Source organism: Bubalus kerabau, chromosome 10 (genome assembly GCF_029407905.1).
Source record: "Bubalus kerabau isolate K-KA32 ecotype Philippines breed swamp buffalo chromosome 10, PCC_UOA_SB_1v2, whole genome shotgun sequence".
In the NCBI taxonomy this organism is placed as follows: Eukaryota; Metazoa; Chordata; class Mammalia; order Artiodactyla; family Bovidae; genus Bubalus; species Bubalus kerabau.
This window is the reverse complement of record NC_073633.1, coordinates 19,981,673-20,007,345: the sequence shown is the minus strand read 5'-3', so window position 1 is coordinate 20,007,345 and position 25,673 is coordinate 19,981,673. Positions and strand designations below refer to the sequence as shown.

At 38.6% G+C, this 25,673-nt stretch overlaps 1 long non-coding RNA gene across 1 annotated transcript; it reads left to right on the top strand.

The window, feature by feature from the left end:
- The first annotated feature begins 21,224 nt into the window (after window positions 1–21,224).
- Window positions 21,225–24,263, top strand: LOC129620965 (uncharacterized). Its single transcript, XR_008698956.1, has 3 exons — window positions 21,225–21,456; window positions 21,995–22,076; window positions 24,131–24,263. It is a non-coding gene; the product is annotated as an uncharacterized LOC129620965 (long non-coding RNA).
- Window positions 24,264–25,673: the final 1,410 nt, after the last annotated feature.

The window sequence follows — 25,673 nt, the reverse complement described above, 5'->3', positions numbered from 1 at the left end:
ACATACAACAAATAGATATCATAATATATTTACATTGTGGAAATTTTTAAATGATAGTTATTGTATATAATCTTCTGGAAATTTTTAAATACATATCTTTGCATACCTTATTTTTTAATGAAAATAAATGGATTCATACTGTGCACATTGCTCTATAACTCTCTTTTTAAAATATTATCATTAAATCATCATTACTACTATCATGAACATTATTATTTATTGAGACACGTACTTTTAGGGAAGCATCACTATTCTCATTTTACAGATAAAGAAACTGAGGATGACAGACATTAAGTAAATTGTGACCCAGAGTCACTTTAACCCAGTCTTACAAGAGTCCAAATCCATGGACTTCATATCAATAAATACTCATTTAGAATATTGGTTTAAAATTAGTTGTCCAACATAGTAAAATTACAAATAGACGGTATAGCACAGGGAATTCTATTCAATACTCTGTAATGACTTATATGGGAATAGAATCTTTAAAAAGAGAAGATATATGTATAGCTGATTCACTTTGCTGTACAGCAGAAACTAAAACAACATTGTACATCAACTATACTCCAATAAAAATTAATTTTAAAAATAAAATAAAATTACAAATATAACATTCAACTTATAATATTAATCACTATCTTATTTTCTGTGTAAATGTAGAAAATTTTAATAGTCTTTAATAAGGAGTTAGTATTAATTCTGGTCTTATTTACAAATTTCATTAAATGCTTTAATCATTTCAAATTGAATTTTGAATCCAATATAGTCTATTACCTTTTTAAGTATTTCAATATCTGATTTACAGGGAGACCTCTCTCAAGTATTTAAGAATATTTGTATATCCAATAAGTTAAATATGAATAAGAATCTAAACTGCCTTTCATTCTTCCCATATTATTTATAAAATAAGTGAGATTTAAACATTAAACCACAGACTTAAACAAATTATTTAATTACACATTGTAAGTTAGGACTGCAAACCTATCATGTCAAATTTTTCTAAATATCACAAACACCCAAAATACCAAACAGAAACTAAACCATTAAAATATAAATATTATTGCTGCTTGTTTCATTTACTTGTTCATCTTTATAGTGAATTCTAAATAATCTTGACTCAAAACACACCTATCCAGTTCTACTGACTGGAGGAGTATTAGATTAACTCTGACTGCCTGTATTAGATTAACTCTCTTGCCAATAACAATTATAAATCTTCGATAAGATATAAAAAACAACTGTATGAAGACACTAGAGACCAACACAAAGAACAACACAAAGAGAAATGGAAAGGATATTATCCTTGAAGAAGAGAAGCTTACTGGGTGAAAATGAAAGTCACTCAGTCACGTCTGACTCTTTGGGACCCCATGGACTGTAGCTTGCCAGGCTCCTCTGCCCTTGGAATTCTTCAGGCAAGAACACTGGAGTGGGTAGCCATTCCCTTCTCCAGAGGATCTTCCCGACCCAGGGATCAAACCCTGATCTTCTGCATTGCAGGTGATTCTTTGCCATCTGAGCCACCATGAGACCTACATTTAATAAGCTTTCCCCTGGGAGCATTTCATAGTTTATTGCAGTGTGTGGGCAAATTGAGTTCAAGCAGAGATTAGCACCACCTTACCTGCCTACTGAGAAATCTGCATGCAGGTCAAGAAGCAACAGTTAGAACCGAACAAGGAACAACAGACTGGTTCCAAATAGGGAAAGGAGTACATCAATGTTGTATATTATCACCCTGCTTATTTAACTTAGATGTAGAGTACCTCATGCGAAATGCCAGGCTGGATGAAGCACAAGCTGGAATCAAGACTGTAGGGAGAAATATCAATAACCTCAGATATGCAGATGATATCACCCTTATGGCAGAAAGCAAAGAGGAACTAAAGAGCCTCTTGATGAAAGTGAAAGAGGAGAGTGAAAAACTTGACTTAAAACTCAACATTTAAAAAACAAAGATAATGGCATACAGTCCCATCACTTCATGGCAAATAGATGGGGAAACAATGGAAACAGTGACAGACTTTCTTTTCTTGGGCTCCAAAATCACTGCAGATGGTGACTGCAGCCATGAAATTAAAAGACTTTTGCTCCTTGAAAGAAAAGCTATGACCAATCTAGACAACATATTAAAAAGCAGAGACATTACTTTGCCAACAAAGGTCTGTGTAATCAAAGCTATGGTTTTTCCAGTGGTCATGTATGGAATGTGAGAGTTGGACTATAAAGAAAGCTGAGCACCAAAGAATTGATGCTTCTGAACTGTGGTGTTGGAGACAACTCTTGAGAGTCCCTTGGACTGCAAGGAGATCCAACCAGTCCATTCTAAAGGAGATATTTAGAATCAGTCCTGAATATTCATTGGAAGGACTGATGCTGAAGCTGAAGCTCCAATACTTTGGACACCTGATGCAAAGAAATGGCTGATTGGAAAAGACCCTGATGGTGGGAAAGATTGAGGGCAAGAGGAGAAGAGGATGACAGAGGATGAGATGGTTGGATGGCATCACTGACTCGATGGACATGAATTTGAGCAAGCTCCGGGAGTTGTTGATGGGCAGGGAAGCCTGGTGTGCTGCAGTCCATGCGGTCACAAAGAGTGAGACACAACTGAGCAACTGAACTAAACTGACTGAGAGAGTAGCAGTTTTACTAGAATGATGAGACAGAAGTTGGAGTTTTAGAAATGATCCAGAAGCACTGGAAATCAGGGAGAAAGAAGTCAGTGGGGTAGGGGGTGGGGGGCTCAGAAAGGAAAAAGTCACAAAAGAAGGCAATCCAATCATTGTTTTATGGCAGAAACCAACACAACATTGTAAAGCAATTTTCCTCTGATTAAAAAATCAATAAACAAAAGAAGTAAATCCAAAATTTCATAGATACCTCTTTAACCCTTGACTAATTCCTAAATAAATAAGCAGGGTGACAATATACAGCCTTGATGTACTCCTTTTCCTATTTGGAACCAGTCTGTTGTTCCATGTCCAGTTCTAACTGTTGCTTCCTGACCTGCATACACATTTCTCAAGAGGCAGATCAGGTGGTCTGCTATTCCCATCTCTTTAAGAATTTTCCACAGTTTATTGTGATCTACACAGTCAAAGGCTTTGGCATAGTCAATAAAGCAGAAATAGATGTTTTTCTGGAACTCTCTTGCTTTTTCCATGATCCAGCAGATGTTGGCAATTTGACCTCTGGTTCTTCTTCCTTTTCTAAAACCAGCTTGAACATCTGGAAGTTCACGGTTCATGTACTGCTGAAGACTGGCTTGGAGAATTTTGAGCATTACTTTACCAGCGTGTGAGATGAGTGCAATTGTGCGGTAGTTTGAGCATTCTTTGGCATTGCCTTTCTTTGGGATTGGAATGAAAACTGACCTTTTCCAGTCCTGTGGCCACTGTTGAGTTTTCCAAATTTGCTGGCATATTGAGTGCGGCACTTTCACAGCATCATCTTTCAGGATTTGAAATAGCTCCACTGGAATTCCATCACCTCCACTAGCTTTGTTCCGGGTGATGCTTTCTAAGGCCCACTTGACTTCACATTCCAGGATGTCTGGCTCTAGGTCAGTGATCACACCATCATGATTATCTTGGTCGTGAAGATCTTTTTTGTACAGTTCTTCTGTGTATTCTTGCCACCTCTTCTTAATAGCTTCTGCTTCTGTTAGGTCCCTACCATTTTTGTCCTTTATCAAGCCCATCTTTGCATGAAATGTTCCCTTGGTATCTCTAATTTTCTTGAAGAGATCTTGAGTCTTTCCCATTCTGTTGTTTTCCTCTATTTCTTTGCATTGATTGCTGAAGAAGGCTTTCTTATCTCTCCTTGCTATTCTTTGGAACTTTGCATTCAGATGCTTATATCTTTCCTTTTCTCCTTTGCTTTTCGCTTCTCTTCTTTTCACAGCTATTTGTAAGGCCTCCTCAGACCGCCATTTTGCTTTTTTGCATTTCTTTTCCATTGGTATGGTCTTGATCCCTGTCTCCTGTACAATGTCATGAACCTCATTCCATAGTTCATCAGGCACTCTATCAGATCTAGTCCCCTAAATCTATTTCTCACTTCCACTGTATAATCATAAGGGATTCGATTTAGGTCATACCTGAATGGTCTAGTGGTTTTCCCCACTTCTTTCAATTTCAGTCTGAATTTGGCAATAAGGAGTTCATGATCTGAGTCACAGTCAGTTTCCAGTCTTGTTTTTCCTGATTGTATAGAGCATCTCCATCTTTGGCTGCAAAGAATATAATCAATCTGATTTCGGTGTTGACCATCTGGTGATGTCCATGTGTAGAGTCTTCTCTTTTGTTGTTGGAAAAGGGTGTTTGTTATGACCAGTGCATTCTCTTGGCAAAACTCTATTAGCCTTTGCCCTGCTTCATTCTGTACTCCAAGGCAAAATTTGCCTGTTACTCCAGGTGTTTCTTGGCTTCCTACTTTTGCATTCCAGTCTCCTATAATGAAAAGGACATCTTTTTTGGGTGTTATAGGTCTTCATACAACCGTTCAACTTCAGCTTCTTCAGCATTACTGGTTGGGGCATAGGCTTGGATTACCGTGATATTGAATGGTTTGCCTTGCAAACGAACAGAGATCATTCTGTCCTTTTTTAGATTGCATCCAAGTACTGTATTTCGGACTCTTTTGTTGACCATTATGGCTACTCCATTTCTTCTAAGGGATTCCTGCCCACAGTAGTAGATATTAATAGTCATCTGAGTTAAATTCACCCATTCCAGTCCATTTTAGTTTGCTGATTCCTAGAATGTCGACGTTCACTCTTGCCATCTCTTGTTTGACCACTTCCAATTTGCCTTGATTCATGGACCTGAGATTCCAGGTTCCTATGCAATATTGCTCTTTGCAGCATGGGACCTTGCTTCTATCACCAGTCACATCCACAACTGGGTATTGTTTTTGCTTTGGCTCCATCCCTTCATTCTTTCTGGAGTTATTTCTCCACTGATCTCCAGTAGTATATTGGACACCTACCGACCTGGGGAGTTCCCCTTTCAGTATCCTATCATTTTGCCTTTTCATACTGTTCATGGGGTTCTCAAGGCAAGAATACTGAAGTGGTTTGCCATTCCCTTCTCCAGTGGACCACATTCTGTCTGTTTATTTAACTTATATGCAAAGTACATCATGAGAAACGCTGGGCAGGAAGAAGCACAAGCTGGAATCAAGATTGCTGGGAGAAATATCAATAACCTCAGATATGCAGATGACACCACCCTTATGGCAGAAAGTGAAGAGGAACTCAAAAGCCTCTTGATGAAAGTGAAAGAGGAGAGTGAAAAAGTTGGTTTAAAGCTGAACATTCAGAAAACAAAGATCATGGCATCTGGTCCCATCACTTCATGGGAAATAGATGGGGAAACAGTGGAAACAGTGTCAGACTTTATTTTTGGGGGCTCCAAAATCACTACAGATGGTGACTGCAGCCATGAAATTAAAAGATGCTTACTTCTTGGAAGGAAAGTTATGACCAACCTAGATAGTATATTGAAAAGCAGAGATATTACTTTGCCAACAAAGGTCCGTCTAGTCAAGGCTATGGTTTTTCCAGTGGTCATGTATGGATGTGAGAGTTGGACTGTGAAGAAAGCTGAGCGCCAAAGAATTGATGCCTTTGAACTGTGGTGTTGGAGAAGACTCTTGAGAGTCCCTTGGACTGCAAGGAGATCCAACCAGTCCATTCTAAAGAAGATCAATCCTGGGTGTTCTTTGGAAGGAATGATGTTAAAGCTGAAACTCCAATACTTTGGCCACCTCATGCGAAGAGTTGACTCATTGGAAAAGTCCCTGATGCTGGGAGGGATTGAGGGCAGGAGGAGAAGGGGACGACAGAGGATGAGATGGCTGGATGGCATCACCAACTCAATGGACATGAGTTTGGGTGGACTCCGGGAGTTGGTGATGGACAGGGAGGCCTGGCGTGCTGTGATTCATGGGGTCACAAAGAGTTGGACACGACTGAGCGACTGAACTGAACTGAACTGAACTAAATTCCTAAACTGTATGTGCACAGAACAAGACCTCTGTCCATGGAACTCTCCAGGCAAGAATACTGGGGTGGATAGCCATTCCCTCCTCCAGGAGATCTTCCCGACCCAGGGATTGAACCCAGGTCTCCTGCATTGCAGGCAGATTCTTTTTCTTTTCTTAAATTTATTTATTTATTTTTATTGGAGGCTAATTACTTTACAACATTGTACTGATTTTTGCCATACACTCACATGAATCAGCCATGGGTGTACATGTGTCCCCCATCCTGAGCCCCGTCCCACCTCCTTCCCCATCCCATCCCTCAGGGTTGTCCCAGTGTTCCGGCTTTGAGTGCCCTGTTTCATGCATAGCACTTGGACTGGTGATCTATTTCACATATGGTAATATACATATTTCAATGCTATTCTCTCAAATCATCCCACCCTCACCTTCTCCCACAAAATCCAAAAGTCTGTTCTTTATTTCTGTGTCTCTTTTGCTGTTTCGCATATAGGGTAATCGTTACTATCTTTCTAAATTCCATATATATGCATTAATATACTGTACTGGTGTCTTTATTTTCTGACTTACTTCACTCTGTATGCTGCTACTGCTAAGTCACGTCAGTAGTGTCCGACTCTGTGCAACCCCATAGACAGCAGCCCGACAGGCTCCTCTGTTCCTGGGATTCTCCAGGCAAGAACACTGGAGTGGGTTGCCATTTCCTTCTCCAATGCGTGAAAGTGAAGTCGCTCAGTCATGCCCAACTCTTAGCGACCCCATGGACTGCAGCCTACCAAGCTCCTCCGTCCATGGGATTCTCCAGGCAAGAGTACTGGAGTAGGTTGCCATTGCCTTCTCATAATAGGCTCCAGTTTCATCCACCTCATTAGAACTGATTCAAATGCATTCTTTTTAACAGCTGAGTAATATTTCATTGTGTATATGTACCATAGCTTTCTTATCCATTTGTCTGCTGATGGACATCTAGATTGCTTCCGTGTCCTGGCTATTATAAACAGTACCGCAATGAACATTGGAGTACACATGTCTTTTTCAATTCTGGTTTCCTCAGTGTATATGCCCAGCAGTGGGATTGCTGGGTCGTATGGCAGTTCTATTTCCAGCTTTTTAAGGAATCTCCACACTGTTCTCCATAGTGGCTGTACTAGTTTGCATTCCCACCAACAGTGTAAGAGGGTTCCCTTTTCTCTGCACCCTCTCCAGCATTTATTGCTTGTAGACTTTTGGATAGCAGCCATTCTGACTGGTGTGAAATGGTACCTCATTGTGGTTTTTATTTGCATTTCTCTGATAATGAGTGATGTTGAGCATCTTTTTATGTGTTTGTTAGCCATCATATGTCTTCTTTGGAAAAATGTCTGTTTAGTTCTTTGGCCCATTTTCTGATTGGGTCATTTATTTTTCTGGAATTGAGCTGCACGAGTTGCTTGTATATTTTTTGAGGTTAATTCTTTGTCAGTTGCTTCGTTTGCTATTTTCTCCCATTCTGAAGGATGTCTTTTCACCTTGTTTATAGTTTCCTTCGTTGTGCAAAAGCTTTCAAGTTTAACTGGGTCCCATTTATTTTTGCTTTTATTTCCATTACCCTGGAAGGTGGGTCATAGAGGATCCTGCAGGCAGATTCTTTACCATCTGAGCCACCAAGGAAGCCCAAAGAAATAAAAATAAGAAGGCAATCCAAAATTTTCATATAGATATCCGTTTAATTCTTGACTAATTATTGAACTGTGTAGGCACAGGATAAGACTTGGAGAAACCCAGCAAAAAGGAGGCTAAGGAACTGAACTGAGATTTTAGCAGCTGCTTAGGACACAAGATTTTAAGGTTGGCATTTAAGTCCATCCAAAATAGAGGAAGTTGCAAATAGCTAGAGCTTTCCTCTGATTTTCCTGAAGCACTACATCTATGGAATAAAGACAACATCTGAGGAAAAAAACTGAATATGCTTTTCTTAATGAAGATTAATGCTAAGCCCCCAAGGACCCAGATAATCTGCCAGTAAATTAACTGTTGCCATAATAAAATTCTTTAGAAGAAGATAACTTAATCCAGATTTTCTGCAACATATTATCCTCAATGACTAATATATAATAATAAAAAATTAGATATGCAACGAAGCAAAAAAAAATTGATCTATAATTAAGAGGTCAGTAGAAGCAGACCTGTAAGTGACTCACAAAATGGAATTACTTGAAATGGATATAATAAATATGATAGAGAACCTATAGGAAAATATGGCCATGGTGGATGAACAGACAGGGAATCTCAATGGACAAATGAGAAAAGTTGTTTTAAAGAACCATATAGAAATTCCAGAATTTTAGAAATTTTAGATGTATAACCTAAATCTAATCCTGAGAAATTATCAGACAAACTCAAATTGACTGATATCCTGCAAAATACTTGCCCTATAATCTTTAAAAATATCAAAGCCATGAAAGTCAAGGAAACACACAAAAAAACTGTTTTATAATGCTCAGCATGCAGATTCTATACATTATTCAACAGATTAATACTCATCATAGTCATTCTTCACTATAATTCATATTAAAAGCCACAAAGCTATTTTGAAGAATATATACAGAAAAGTGTTTATAACATTAGTTTCTGAAAGGTACAATTAAAAACTCAATTCACAGAATCCTAAGAGTTTTATTTTTTAATCTAATAGCTATCTATCTAGATATCTTATATATATACTAGATATATATATAAGTATATATATAGTATATAGTATATATCTTATATATATACTAGATATGACTATAAAGAACACCCTTCTTTACACAAGATTGCCAGCTAACAAACATAATGATAAAAATTATCATTTTACCATAACTGAAAAAAATTAATTCAGGCAGACTTGTCAGTGGATGCCAAAGCCTTTGAATGAAAGATTGGTGGGGAGCCAACTGTTCACATAGTTCAGGTGTCTTACACCACTGGTGTGATAACCACAAGAGGGAAAAATTTACACTGGAGGAATCAAGTTGTCAACACATTAACTCACTGATCAACCTTGTCATCCTTCATGATAAGACAAAGAAATACATGCTTCCTGGTGTGATATAATACGAACAACACAGTAGTACCTGTGAATATTCTTGCCAAAAATATTTACCAGAGTTTAACTGATTATTTACATCTAATTTTCATTTAATGAGAAATCTGGGGATGGAGGAACAGGTTAAACTGACACCATGAGGGGTCAACCAAACAAATCCAGAAGGTAGAAGATATTGCTGGACAAATGCCCAATTCCCTTGAAAAAGCATCCTATAATGAAAAAAAAATGCAGTCTCCTGACTGTCCTTAATTTTTAAAAAAGCATAAGACACATAACCATGTTACATTGGTCCTTGATTGGATTTTGGTTTGAATAAATTAAGTTTTAAGTATACTTTTGGGATAACTGGAAAATTTTAAGTGTAGACTATTAGATCATATTATGGAATTGTTAATTTGGTTAGAAGTGACAATGGGTTGTGATTAAGTAAGAAAATGTCCTTACTCTTTGGAAATGCTTTGTAATATATTACTCTTCTCAATTATTTGACCCTTCTTTTCTGGATAAGAATTGTATATCCTCTCCTTCTCTCACCTCTTGCCATGTGATTTGCAGGCCTTTTTCTAGAAGGAGTATATTTTCCCAGCCACTGACATCATGCTGGTCTTTGGTCAGTGAAATATAAGCAGAAGTGACACTTTGGCAGTCTGACAGAAACTTGAAGTGGCACTGCAAATTTCTGTCTGCTCTCTTATTCTTTTCCTTCTTCCATGCGAATGGCATGACCTAACTAGGGGCTGCCCCTTCATCCTGGATCCCAGGATGAAGAGAAAGATGAAGTAGACTCATAGCCTATTGATTCACTGAGTATAGCCACTGATGATGAACAGATTCCATGTAATGCGAAGGAAGAGAAACTTTGTTGTATGCTGCTGAGATTTGGGCTTGCTCTTTATAGCAGCATCACTTAATGGAAGCTGAGCTTCCACTCTGATACAGAGACATATCGGAGTATTCAGGGGTGATGTATTTTTAATTATTTAGCAAATATTCAAAGAAATACAAGATATGAAAAGAATCAAATGAAAATTTTGGAATTTAAAAAGCAACAGCTGAAATTAAAAAAAAAAAAAAAACGTACTGGATGGGCTCAAGAAAAGAGGGGAGGTGACAGAGGAGCAAACCTAAAGCTAGAAGGATAGAAATGACCCAACCTGAGCACCAAAGAGAAAACAGATTGGAAAACGAAACAGAAACTCAGGATCCTGCTGTACAATATCAGGCCTATAATTAACAATACTCTATTACACACCTAGAATTTTGTTAAGAGGGTAGATCTCATGTTAATGTTCTTACCACGATAAAAACACAAAAATATCATTATTATCAACAATGACAAAGCTAGGTAAGAAGCTATTTCAAATCTTAAAAGATGATGCTGTGAAAATGCTGCACTCAATATGTCAACAAATTTGGAAAACTACAGTGGCTACAGGCCTGGAAAAGGTCAGTTTTCATTCTAATCCCAAAGAAAGGCAATGCCCAAAAATGTTCAGACTACCGCACAATCGCATTCATCTCACACGCTAGCAAAGTAATGCTCAAAATTCTCCAAGCCAGGTTTCAACAGTACGTGAACCATGAAGTTGCAGATGTTCGAGCTGGATTTAGAAAAGGCAGAGGAACCAGAGATCAAATTGCCAACATCTGCTGGATCATCAAAAAAGCAAGAGAATTCCAGAAAACCATCTACTTCTGCTTTATTGACTATGCCAAAGCCTTTGACTGTATGCATCACAACAAACTGTGGAAAATTCTTAAAGAGCTGGGAATACCAGACTGCCTTACCTGCCTCTTGAGAAATCTGTATGCAGGTCAGGAAGCAACAGTTAGAACCAGACATGGAACAACAGACTGGTTCCAAATTAGGAAAGGAGTACATCAAGGCTGTATATTGTCACCCTGCTTATTTAACTTATATGCAGAGTACATCATGCAAAATGCCAGGATGGATGAAGCACAAGTTGGAATCAAGATTGCCGGGAGAAATATCAATAACCTCAGATATGCAGATGACACGACCCTTATGGCAGAAAGTGAAGAAGAACTAAAGAGCCTCTTGATGAAAGTGAGAGTGAAAAAGCTGGTTTAAAACTCAACATTCAAAAAACAAAGATTATGGCATCCAGTCCCATCACCTCATGGCAAATAGATGGGGAAACAATGGAAACAGTGACAGACTTTCTTTTCTTGGGCTCCAAAATCACTGCAGATGGTGACTGCAGCCATGAAATTAAAAGACATTTGCTCCTTGGAAGAAAAGTTATGACCAACCTAGATAGCATATTAAAACCAGAGATGTTACTTTGCCAACCAAGGTCCATCTGGTCAAAGCTTTGATTTTTCCAGTACTCATGTATGGATGTGAGAGTTGGACCATAAAGAAAGCTGAGCACCAAAAAATTGATGCTTTTGACTGCAAGGAGATCAAAACAGTCAATCCTAAAGTAAATCAGCCTTGAATATTTACTGGAAGGACTGATGCTGAAGCTCCAATACTTTGGCAACCTGATGCGAAGAACTGACTCATCAGAAAAGACCCTGATGCTGGGAAAGATTGAAAGCAGGAGGAGAAGGGGAATGACAGAGGATGAGATGGTTGGATGGTGTCATGGACTCAATGGACATGAATTTGAGCAAGCTCTGGGAGGTGGTGATGGACAGGGAACCCTGGCGTGCTGCAGTCCCTGGGGTCACAAAGAGTCTGACACAACTGAGCAACTAAACTGACTGAAGCTAAGAAGTGGTACTGAGAAGTAAGAACTATTAAAAATAAATGAACCTACTACTCCGAAAAAAACTCACTGTGTATAAAATAAATAAGCCATGGTGATACAGCATAAGGAATATGGTGAATAATATTGTTAAGTTTGTATGGAAACATATGGCTGCTAGACTTATCTTGTGATCCCTTCATCATCTATGCAAATATCAAATCTCTATGCAGTATACCTGAAACTAACATAAAATTGTATGCCAACTATATTTCAATTTAAAAAAATTAGTGTAGAGAGGTCAAATGGGATTCTAAAGTATAATCAAGAAAAAGTCTGAGAGATAACACTTCAGCAGGATTTCATGCTACAAAATCAAAACACAAAACTCAAACATTCTTTGATATACCAGCAACAAAGATGTGCAAAACAAGATTAAAAACACAAGAGCATTTATAATCAATCAAAAGTAAATGAGATACCGAGACATGAATCTAACAAAACATGTATAGGATCTGTAGGCTGAAAATTATAAAAAGAGTTTCTCATGCTTCCATGATTTTCCTGGCTTTGACACTTTTTTTTATTTTGTGGCTTCACAATGCGGCATGTGGGATCTTAGTTCCCCAACCAGGGATGGAACCTGTGTCCCTTGCAATGGAAGCATGGAGTCTTAACCACTGGCCCGCCCAGGAGAAGACTGGTTTTGTTACCTTTAAAGATCACAGGGCAGGTATTCTGCTGAATGTGGGTCAGCTGGGATTAGTATGATGATCCCTCATGATTAGATTCAGTTTATGCATCTTTAGAATGTGAGAGTGAACTGCCTGCGCCATCTGTCACCCCACTAATGGCCAGGGTCAATCTGATCTGGCTGGCTAGGCAGGTGTCCCCTTGCTCCATCATTGCTCCACATGCTTCCTCTCAAAGCTGCACACTGGGTCAAAGAGGATGAGCTTCCATCAAGGATATAACTGTGTTCCCCTGCTAGAACCTCCAAACAAGGTCTTAGATTATGCATTGTCGACAGGAATAGCACAAAAGTGATGCTGCATTCTTCTCATTGCATCCCCTCAGGGATCACAGGGCTTCAAATCGTCCCATTACTGATGATGCTCACTTTGACTGTCTGATTAAGGTGTTGTCTCTCAGGCTTTTCCACTGTAAAGTTACTCCATTAATTTTTTAAAAAATTACATACAGTAAAATTTTCTCCTTTTGGTGCACAGTTCTATGAGTTTAGACAAGTAGAACTGCGTAACCATTACCATAGACAAGATGCAGAACATCACGTACATGCTCAGTCATGTCCAACTCTTTGTGACCCTATGGACTGTGGCCCACCAGGCTCCTCTGTCCATTTCTGTGTCTCATTAGGAGCCATCCCAACTATTGCAGGACAGTGTGGTCTAGTGGGGACTTGCCTGGTGGCTCAGCAGTAAAGAATCCTCCTGCAGTGCAGGAGACGTGGGTTGGACCCCTGGGTGGGGAAAATCCCCTGGAGGAGGGCATGATAACCCACTGCAGTATTCTTGCCTGGAGAATCCCATGGACAGAGCAGCCTAGAGAGTTACAGTCCATGGAGTTGCCAAGAGTCAGACATGACTGAAGCTTGACTTAGCAGCACAAACATAGTCTAGTGGGGGAGGGCACCAACTCTGGGTAGGACCCATGTCTAAATCAGCTCCACCCACCATCCATCCACTAACTGTGTGACCTCGAGAGGCTGCTTAATCTACATAGGATTTTATTTCCCAAAAGAAAGAGAAATCATCCATCTTACAGAGTTGTGAGCATTCAAGGGTACACAAAAGAACCTGGCAAATAGCAGTTGCTTTTTCAGTGATTATTTCCAAAGATGGTTTAAGATTTTATTAATGATTGCTAAGACTGTGTAGACACTGTCTCAATTATCTGTTGCATGTATAGGACACTCCCATTTTCCACAGCGGTTGGCAAAATTTTAATTTAGTAGTCTGGTTGGGTGAGAGCAGTTATATATAATATACATAAATTTATCATTTTCATGAATATGCAGTGATAAAGATCTAGGAGACTCTGTAGGATGATCCTGGTTAGAACCCTTTATTGCATAGATGAGAAAATGGAAGCCCAAGAAGTGAAGCATCTTTCTCTAGTATCCTCATCAGTTACTGGCAGAGCTGGACCAGAGCGTGGGGGCTCTCCTCTCTACTTCTATGTCCTCACTGAACATGTTTACCTGGAGGCCCTGGGTCATAACTGGTGCTTTTTCTCTTCTGCCTCATCCTCATGGCCAAAGCAAGCCACATAGCCAGCCCAGATTAAAGGCCAGGGAAGTGGCGTCCACCTCTTGGTAGGAGGAACTGCAAAATCACATAACAACAAGCATGGATACAGGACAGGTGGAAGAACTGAGGATATTTTGGCAATCAATCTGCCACAAAATGCAGATGTCTCCCACGGCCCTGATCTTTTCTCCCAATGAAAGCAGCCTCAGGTCTCACATGTGTTTTTTTCAGGTACAAGCATTATGCATCTCTTTTGACTTTCTAGACATCTTGGAACTGTGGAGAAGCCTTGGGAAGGCAGTTCTGTGAGTAAATGCAAGAGCCTCTTGTGGGCTCAGCCCTGTGCAGGGTGCTGAGTGGAGAACAAAGAGGCTGCACTCTGCTGGAGTCAGGGTCCTGGCCCTGCAGGTGGGCGAGCCAGGTAAGGTACACACGGGGACGCTCACAAGACAGTAAATGGCATGGAGGTCAGGTGACTCCCCGGGGCAGAAGAAGGGGAAAGCCGACTGCTAACAGTCTGTACAACAAAATTTCCGTAAAAGAAATGAAATGTACACCAAGCAGGGGAATACTCAAATGTCTTTTAATCCATATTAGTCTTTCAGCTGTTGCTGATTTTCTTTTTCTTCTTGGCATTGACTTTTTGAAGATTTTAGGTCACTGCCTCATGAAATATCCTACATGGTATCCTTTCACTTATCCCACTATCCTCTGAATTCCTGATCTAGACAAGCTTGATTATGTTCAGGCCACACACTTTAGTAAGAATACTTAAGAGTTAATGTTGCATACTTAGTATTGCATTATATTAGGAAGCACAAATATCAAACTTTTTTACAATTTGCAAATGTTGAATTTGATCACTTATTTAAAGTTGTAATCACCAGATTTCTCCATTGCAGAAGTATGTGATTCTATTTGCAATTAATATGTAATCTGGGGATGATGCCATGTGGATATTTGGTTTCCTAATAACTATTCACCTAATGGCTATAACATCTATAGCCAACCCTTGCTTGAACCAACTGTTTCATCAGGAGCTGCAAAAAATGGTGATTTTTAAATTTATCATTATTTGCATTCTTCTATTTAAAAAATCACTTTTTTCTCTCTCTCCTTTTTATTATCATGAATTCATAGATTGTTATTTATGCATATTACAATCAATTACAGTCATTCCTTTTGATGCTCAAATTGTTCCAAATTTGGCTGGTGTCCTTTAGGCATACCTCATCATTATTTGAGGTCTTCCTTGCTTTTTGATACAATGAAATGTCCCAGATTCACCTTCTACCTTCTCTGCCCCAAAATGGGGCTGCTTTAGTGAAGAAAGATTTGGAAGCCAAGGTCTGGACATTAGGCATGCTCAATTAGTGTAGGGTCTAGTGGTGAACAGTTTTTTCAGTTTGAGATATAATTAATACATGATAAGAAGACCATCATTTAAAACACTTTTTTTTCTTTAAACAGAAAATAGTAAGTGTTGGGAAGAATGTGGAGAAACTGGAACCCATGTGCATTGCTACTGGGAATGTAAAATAGTGCAGCAATTAAGAAAAACAGTGTGGAGGCTCCTCAAAACATGAAAAAATAGAATTTCTCTATGACCCAGCAATTTCACTCCTAGGTATATACCTAAAAGTACTGAAAGCAGGGTTTAGAAAAGATATTTGAACACCTGTGTTCATAACAACATTATTCAAAATAGCCAAAAAGCAGAAGCAACTGAGTGCCTATCAACAGAGGAATGGATAAGCAAAGTGTTTTAGATATAATTTTAGAACAACTTTATCACCCCCCACAAAGAAACCTGGTATTAACGATTACGATTAATAATCACCCCTCAGTCCCTATTTTTCCCAGAACCTAATTGACTTTCTATTTCTATGTATTTGCCTATTCTGGACATTTAGTAGAAATGAAATCACAAACTATGTGGCCTTTGTGTCTTTTACCTAGCATATTGTTTTCAAGATTCATCCATGTTGTATCAGTAATTCATTTCTTCTCACGGCCAAATGATATCCCATCGTATAGATATACAACATATGTTTATTCATTCATTAGTTGGTGGATATTTGGATTGCTTCCATGTTTTGACTATTAATATTTAAAATGGACAACATAGAAGAAATAGACAAATTCCTAGAAATGTACAATCTCCTAAGGCTGAGTCAGGAAGAAATGGAAAATATGAGCACACCAATTGCCAGTCTGAAATTGAGTAAGTTAAAAAAAATAAGCTCCCAACAAACAAAACTCCAGGACCAGATGGCTTCACAAATGAATTCTACCATACATTTAGAGAAGAGTTAACACTTATCCTTCTGAAAGTATTCCAAAAAATTGCGGAAAGAATGCTTCCAAACTCATTCTATGAAGCTACCACTACCCTCAATACCAAAATCAGACAAAGATATCACATAAAAAAGAAAATTACAAGCCAATATCACTGATGAACACAGATGCAAGAATCTCCAACAAAATACTAGCAAACCAACTCCAGCAATACATTAAAAGAATCATACACCATGATCACGTGGGAATCATCCCAGGGATGCAAGAATTTTTCAATATCTGCAAATCAATCAATGTGATACACTGCATTAAAAAATTAAAGAATTTTTAAAATATATGGTCGTTTCAACAGATGCAAAAAAATGCTTTTGATAAAATTCAACATCCATCTGTGATTAAAAAAAAAACTCTTCAGAAAGTGGGCAGAGAGGGAACATGCATGCATGCGAAGTTGCTTCAGTTGTGTCTGACTCTGCAACCCTTATGGACTGTAGCCCACCAGGCTCCTCTGTCCATGGGATTCTCCAGGCAAGAATACTGCAGTGGATTACCATGCCATCCTCCAGGGGATCTTCCTGACCCAGGGATTGAACCCATGTCTCATGTTTCCTGCATTGGCAGGTGAATTCTTTACCACCAGCACCACTTGGGAAATCCATAGAGGGAACATACCTCAGAAAAATAAATGCTATATATGACAAATCCCTGAAGAAGGAAATGGCAACCCTTTCCAGTATTCTTGCCTGGTGGACTGTAGTCCATGGGGTCACAAAGAGTTAAACATGACTGATTGACTAACACACACACAACAAACCCACAACTAACATTGTACTCAATGGCGAAAAGGTGAAAGCATTTCCTCCAAGGTCAAGAACAAGACAAAAACGTCCATTCTCACCACTTTTATTCAACATAGTATTCAAAGTCCTAGTGACAGCAATCAGACAAGAAAAAGAAACAAGAGGAATCTAAACAGGTAAGAGAGAAGTAAAAGCATCACTGTTTGAAGATGACATAATACTATACACAGAAAATCCTAAAGATGCTACCAGAAAACTACTAGAGCTCATCAATGAATTAGGTAAAGGTGCAAGATATAAGGTAAATATACAGATATCTGTTGAATTTCTATACACTAACAATAAACTGTGGAAAATTCTCAAAGAGATGGGAATACCAGACCACCTGATCTGCCTCTTGAGAAACCTATATGCAGCTCAGGGAGCAACAGTTAGAACTGGACATGGAACAACAGACTGGTTCCAAATAGGAAAAGGAGTATGTCAAGGCTGTATATTGTCACCCTGCTTATTTAACTTATATGCAGAGTACATCATGAGAAACACTGGGCTGGAAGAAGCACAAGCTGGAATCAAGATTGCCAGGAGAAATATCAATAACCTCAGATATGTAGATCACACCACCCTTATGGCAGAAAGTGAAGAGGAACTAAAAAGTCTCTTGATGAAAGTGAAAGAGAGTGAAAGAGTTGGCTGAAAGCTCAACATTCAGAAAACTAAGATCATGGCATCCGGTCCCATCACTTCATGGGAAATAGATGGGGAAGCAGTGGAAACAGTGTCAGACTTTATTTTGGGAGGCTCCAAAATCACTGCAGATGGTGATTGCAGCCATGAAATTAAAAGACGCTTACTCCTTGGAAGAAAAGTTATGTCCAACCTAGATAGCATATTGAAAAGCAGAGATATTACTTTGCCAATAAAGCTCCATCTAGTCAAGACCATGGTTTTTCCAGTAGTCATGTATGGATGTGAGAGTTGGACTGTGAAGAAAGCTGAGCACCGAAGAATTGATGCTTTTGAACTGTGGTGTGGAGAAGACTCTTGAGAGTCCTTTGGACTGCAAGGAAATCCAACCAGTCCATTCTAGAGGAGATCAGTCCTGGGATTTCTTTGGAAGGAATGATGCTAAAGCTGAAACTCCAGTACTTTGGCTACCTCATGCGAACAGTTCATTCATTGGAAAAGACTCTGATGCTGGGAGGGATTGGGGGCAGGATGAGAAGGGGACGACAGAGGATGAGATGGCTGGATGGCATCACCAACTCGATGGACGTGAGTTTGAGTGAACTCCGGGAGTTGGTGATGGACAGGGAGGCCTGGCGTGCTGTGATTCATGGGGTCGCAAAGAGTCGGATACGACTGAGCGACTGAACTGAACTGAACTGAACAACAAACTATCAGAATGAGAAACTGAGGAAACAACCCATTTATATTAATTCAAAAAAGAATAAAATACCTAGGAACAAACCTACCTACAGAGGCAAAAGACCTGTGCTTAGAAAACTATAAGACACTGATGAAAGAAATTAAAGATGACACAAATAGAGGAAAGATATACCACGTTCACGGATTGGAAGAATTAATATTAGACCATACTACCAAAGGCAAGCTACAGATTCAATATAATCCCTATCACACTACTAAGGACATTTTTCACAAAATTAGAACAAATAATTTTAAAATTTGTACAAAAACAAAAAAGACCCTGAGTAGCCAAAATAATATTTAGAAAAAAAGAACAGAGCTGGAGGTATCACACTCCTTGACTTCAGAAAATACTACAAAGTCACAGTAATTAAAACAGTATGGTACTGGCACAAATACAGACACATAGACCAATGGAACAAAATAGAGAGCCCAGAAATAAATCCACACACTTAAGGTCAATTAATCTACAACAAAGGAGGCAAGAATAGACAATGGAGAAGAGACAGTCTCTTCAATAAGTGGTGCTGGGAAAACTGGACAGCTACCTGGAAAAGAAGGGAATTAGAACATTCTCTAACACTAGATACAAAAATAAATGCAAACTGTAAGACCAGAAACCATGAAACTCCTTGAGGAAAACAGGTGGAACACTCTTTGACATAAACTGTAGCAATATTTTTTTATGTGTCTCCTAAAGTAAGGGAAATAAAAGCAAAATTTTTAAAATGGAACCTAATTAAACATAAAAGCTTGCACAGCAAAGGAAACCATCAACAAAATTAAAAGACAACCTACTGAATAGAAGAAAATATTTTTAAATAATAAGACCAATAAAGGGTTAATAGCTGAAATATATAAACAGTTCATACAGCTCACCATCAAAAAACAACAAGTTTCAAAAATGGGCAGAAGACTTGAATAGACATTTTTTCAAGTAAGATATACAGATAGCCAACAAGTACATGAAAAGGTGCTCAACATCACTAATAATCAGGGAAATTCAAGTTAAAATTGCAAGGAGATTTTACCTCATACATGTCAGAATGGTTATCATCAAAAAGAACACAAACAACAAATGTTGGGAGGATGTGGAGAAAAGGGAGCCCTCATACACTATCGGTAGGAATGTAAATTGACATAGCCACTGTGGGAAAAGAATAGGGAGTTTTCTCAAAAACTAAAAATAGAACTACCCTACTGTATGACCCAGGAAATCCACTCCTGGGTATACAGCCACAAAACCCACTAATTTCAAAAGATGCATGCAGCCCATTGTTCACAATTGCCAAAATATGGAAACAACCTAAGTGTCCACCGGCAGATGAACAGATAAAGAAGATGAAGTGCATATAAATGGAGTACTATTAAGCCATAAATGGAATCAAACTTTGCCACTTACAACAGTGTGAATGGATGTGGAGGGTATTATGCTAAGTGAAATAAGTCAAATACAGAAAGATAAATGCCATATGATATCACTCATATGTGGAATCTAAAAAATAAAACAAACCAGTAAATATAACAAAAAAGAAACAGACCCACAGATATAAAGAATAAACTAGTGGTTACTGGTGGAGATGGGGAATCGGGGAGGGCAAGATACCAGTAGGGGATTAAGAGGAACAAACTACTAGGTATAAAATAAAAAAGGTAGCAAATTCCCTGGCAGTCCAATGGTTAGGACTTTCACCTAAACTAGGACTTTCAGGATTGATCCCTGGTCAGGGAACTAAGATCTCACAAGCTGCACAGTGTGCAGATAAATAAATAAAAATTTTTAAAGGGAATATAGCTAATATTCTGTAATAACTATATATGGAGTATAACCTTTAAAAATTGTGAATCATGTTGTACACCTGAAACATATAATACTGTACATCAACTATGCATACATGCATACTTAGTGACTTCAGTAGTGACTCTTTGCGATCCCATGGACTGTAGCCCACCAGGCTCCTCTGTCCTTGGGATTTCCCAGGCAAGAATACCGGAGTGGGTTGCCATTTCCTTATCCAACATCAACTATACCTCAATTAAAAAAAGAGAGAATAATGCTGCTATGAATGTTAGTGTACAAGGTTTTGTGTGAACACACATTTAACATTTTTATTGAGAATACACCTGGGAGTGGAATTGATAAGTTACAAGGCAACTCTATTGTTGAATTTTTTGAGGAACTGTCAGATTTCCCACGGTGGATGCACCATTTTACATTCTTGCCAATGTGTGAAGTTTTCAGGTGAAGGTTTTTAATGTTGTCATTTTTTTAAACTTTCTAAAAAGGTTGTATAACTGGGTTTAAGTTATATAGTTTATGTTTTGCTTTGCAAATTTGTAATAAAATAAGCTGGGAATGCCACACGTGGGAAAAAACTATTTCAATAATAAAAATGTAGTACTATCTCTGGTATCTATAAACCAGATTATATTTCTATTCAACCCTAACACCTGTAGTCTCCTGGCCAACAGGAAAATATGGGGATGATTCTCAGACCTTGAGCGCGGCGTGGGCTAGACTGTTTCGGCAATCAGCATCACTCCCACCCGTCCTCCGCAATGCAGAGCAGCGGAGAACTACATTTCCCAGAATACCCCCTCCCCCAACTCTCCCCCACCTCCGCTTCCAGGTTGGAGTTTGCACGAAGGGAATTCGGGGGAAATTTGGAAAGCAGAAAGGAAAGGGAATCTATCATTCTCCAGAGGTGGCGAAAGCCAGATGCTGCACAGATGTGGGAGTGACCGAGGCTTCCCAGCAAGCTCTCAAGAGCTAACCACTTACTTCAGGCTGTGACACCTTCCACATCCACTTCTACCTTCGCAGCAGCTGCCCCGAGTTCCGCTCCCTCCGCTCTGCCAACAATCCTGTAAGCCCCTAAAGCTATATTAAGCCCCTTTTATCCAAAGACGTACGTAGAGTGGCTTATGTTTTCCTGAACAAACCCTGAATAAGACACATGTATATTGGGACAGTGGTACCATTTAACGTTTGAAATATTTAAAATATAACGAAGGTAGGGAAATGTGATGTGTCTAGAGAGACAGTGTTTTTTTTTTCACCAACGGGTAATTTCTGTTTCGGAGCCAAACCGGAGTCCTGGCTTGCTATTCTTAATTTATCATGAACATTTTTTTTAAAGTGACATTAAAAACTCATTGTAAGCACCATTTAATGGTGGAATAATCATCAGATATCACGTGACTTAACGAATTAATTCCATAATGTTTTACATTGTTATTATTTTGGCTATTATGAATAATCCTGAAAAGAGCGACTTCTTTGACTACCTCCTTTAGACAGATTCCAAGAAAAGATATTTCTGATTCAAAGAACAGAAACATATTAAAGATTATGGATACACATTGCTAGAGTGGTTTCCAAAAATGTAATTTACACTCCTACAGGCAGTGACCAAGTATTCCTCTTGCCACTCTGTGACTGCCATCAGATACTATAATGTAACAAGAATGTGTGCTAATTTGAAAGGTAAAATTTCAGGTTTATTTCTTATTCACTTGTTGATTAGCCATTTCTGTTTTCTCCACCCCACCCCCACTTCCTTTCTTTCTGTCCTGACTTCCGTCGCCTTCTCCCCTCTCTCCTCCCTTTAGCTCTCCTTTCCTTTCCTTCTCTTTTTTCTTTCCTTCCTCCTTTTTTTCTCCCTCCCTCCTTCCTTCCCTCCATTCTTCCTTCCTTTCTAAATTTCATATACTTTGCCTATAAGTCTGTCAAATGTTTTTGTATAAGTCCTCCCAATTTCTGTTGCATTTAATTTTGTTTATATTTTATTATATAGCCGTATTTTTATGTAGCAGAAATCTATTCCTTTAGAGTTCCCAACATTGTTTTTAATATTAAATAATTTATCTGCTATTCAGAAGTCAAATAAGTATTAACTTCTATTTTCTATTATTTATGGCTTGATTTAAAATTATGGCTTGGTTTTATACATTAACTCTTTGACTTATCTGAACTTTTTGCGGGGGTTATATTTTAAAAGGAGAAGATCTAACTTAATTTTCCCCCATAACAACTAGTTGCTTGAGTACCCTTTGGACAAGTCCTTACTTTTATATAATTATATATATTTATTTTTAGATTTTAGATGTGTCTCTTTTAGATAAGTAGGACAGACTTGTTGAAAAAAGTCCAAACGATTCAGAAATACATGATGTGGAAACTGAAAGACTCTTACCCTCTAGAGCTAACCACTGATAATGATTTAGTGAATATCTTAAAATTAGCCTTTTAAGTTGACATATACAAATAATATGTGTATAGTGCATAGTTTGATGAATTTTGACAAATTCATACACTCAGATAACCCTCATTCAATCAAGATATAAAAATTTCCACAAAGTTCCCTCTTATCCTTTTCCAGTCAATCCCTATTTCCCCAAAGCAACAATTATTCTAGTTTCAATCTCTAGATTTTTAAAAATTTTAAATGGAGGATAATTGCTTTACAATGTTGTGTTAGTTATTGCTGTACAACAGTGTGAAACCTCTGTGGTTTTGTTTTAGCTGTTCCTTAACTTCATATAAATGGAATCATAAGTGTAAATTCATCTAGGTCTGGCTTTGACATAAGTTTTTGAGCATCAACCATTTGTTCTGTGTAATAGCAGTTGCTATATGTTACTGAATAGTACTCCATTGTGAGATAAACAACAGCTTATCCGTTCACTTACTGATGGACATTTGTGTTATTTCCAGTTGGAGACTGTGTCAACGAAATCTGCTAAGAACATTCTAGTACAAGCTCTTTAGTGGATCTTTCTAGGAGTGAAATTACTAAGTCATAAAGTAGATATAACTTTAATTTTATAAGAAACTGACATAATTTTCCAAAGTGGTTGTACCATTTAACCATCAACCAGGGCCAGCTGCTCTACATCCTCACCATACTTGGTATTATCTTTTTAGTGTCATTATAATTTTAATTTTTAAAAAAAAATAGCACAATCACAAAAGTTACAAGTACAGTACAAAGAATATTTTTCTCTCACCATTTTAGAATAAGTGGCCAACCTGGTGCCTCAACTCCCCCTAATTCTTTAGTGTGCATTTAGTACAAATAAGGACATCCTCCTACTTAAACATCATAATTAATAAGTTAACATTGGTGATATTGGCCTGTGATTTTCTTTTTTTATGTATGATATCTTTGTCTGTTTTGATATCAGGGTAACTGTCACTTCATAGAATGAGTTTGACAGTGTTTCTTGCTCTGCAATTTTTTGGAATAGTCTCTGAAGTATACGTGTTAGCTCTTCTCTGAATGTATGGTAGAAGTCAACTGTGAAGCCATCTGGTTCTGAACTTTTGCTTTTGGGACATTTTAAAATTACTGATCCAATTTCAGTACTGGTAATTGGTTTTTTCATATTTTCTATTTCTTCCTGGTTCAGCCTCAGAAGATTGTACCTGTCTAAGGACTTGTCCATTTCTTCTAGGTTGTCCATTTTATTGCCATATAGTTGTTTATAGTAGACTCTTATGATCCTTTGTATTTCTGTGGTGTTGATTGTTCCGTTCAGTTGCTCAGTTGTGTCTGACTCTTTGGGACCCCATGGACCGCAGCACGCCAGGCCTCCCTGTCCATCACCAACTCCCGGAGTTTACCCAAACTCATGTCCATTGAGTCGATGATGCCATCCAACCATCTCATCCTCTGTTGTGCCCTTCTCCTGCCTTCAATCTTTCCCAGCATCAGGGTCTTTTCTAATGAGTCAGCTCTTCGCTTCAGGTGGCCAAAGTATTGGAGTTTCAGCTTCAACATCAATCCTTCCAATGAACACTCAGGACTGATCTCCTTTAGGATGGACTGGTTGGATATCCTTGCAGTCCAAGGGACTCTCAAGAGTCTTCTCCACCACCACAGTTCAAAAACATCGATTCTTCAGCGCTCAGCTTTCTTCGCAGTCCAACTTTCACATCCATACATGACCACAGGAAAAACCATAGCCTTGACTAGACGGACCTCTGTTGGCAAAGTAATGTCTCTGCTTTTTAATATGCTGTCTAAGTTGGTCATAGCTTGGAGTAAGCGTCTTTTAATTTCATGGCTGCAGTCGCCATCTGCAGTGATTTTGGAGCCTCCCAAAAAATAAAGTCAGCCACTGTTTCTACTGTTTCCCTGTCTATTTGCCATGTTGATTGTAACTTCTTCTTTTTAACTTCCAATTTGATTTATTTGGGCCCTTTTCCTTTTTCTGTTGATGAGTCTGGCTAAAGGCTTATCAATTTCATTTATTTATTCTCTAAATTTAGTTTAAATTTTTTTTAATTGGAGGAAAACTACTTTACAATGTTATGTTGGTGATTATACATATATCACCTCCCTCTTGAGCCTCCCTCCCCTCCCCCAGCCCACCCCTCTAAGTCATCAAAGAGGGCCAGGCTGGACTCCCTGTTTCATATAGCAGCTTCTCACCAGCTATCTGTTTTACACATGGTAGTGTATATATGTCAATGCTACTTTCTCCATTCATCCCACTCTTTCCTTCTGCCACTATGTCCACAAGTCCATTCTCTATATCTGCATCTCCATTTCTTTCCTGCAAATAGGATCAATACCATTTTTCTAGATTCCACATATATGCATTAGTATACTATATTTGTTTTTCTCTTTCTGACTTACTTTACTCTGTATAGCAGGCTCTAGGTTCGTCTACCACACTAGAACTGACTCAAATTCATTCTTTTTTATGGCTGAGTAATATTCCATTGCATATGTGTACATCTTCTTTATCCAATCACATGTTGATGGACATCTACATTATCCTAGCTGTTGTAAATAGTGCTGCCATGAACATTGGGGTACATGTGTCTTTTTCAATTCCTCAGGGTATATGCCCAGTCATGGGATTGCTGGTCACATGGTACTTTTGGGCTTCCCTGGTGGCTCAGATGGTAAAGAATCTACCTGCAATACAGGAAACTTGGGTTCGATCCCTGGGTCAGGAATATCCCCTAGGAAAAGGAATGGCTACCCACTCCAGTATTCTTGCCTGGAGAATGCCACGGACAGAGGAGCCTGGAGGGCTACAGTCCATGGGGTTGGAAAAAGTCAGACATGAC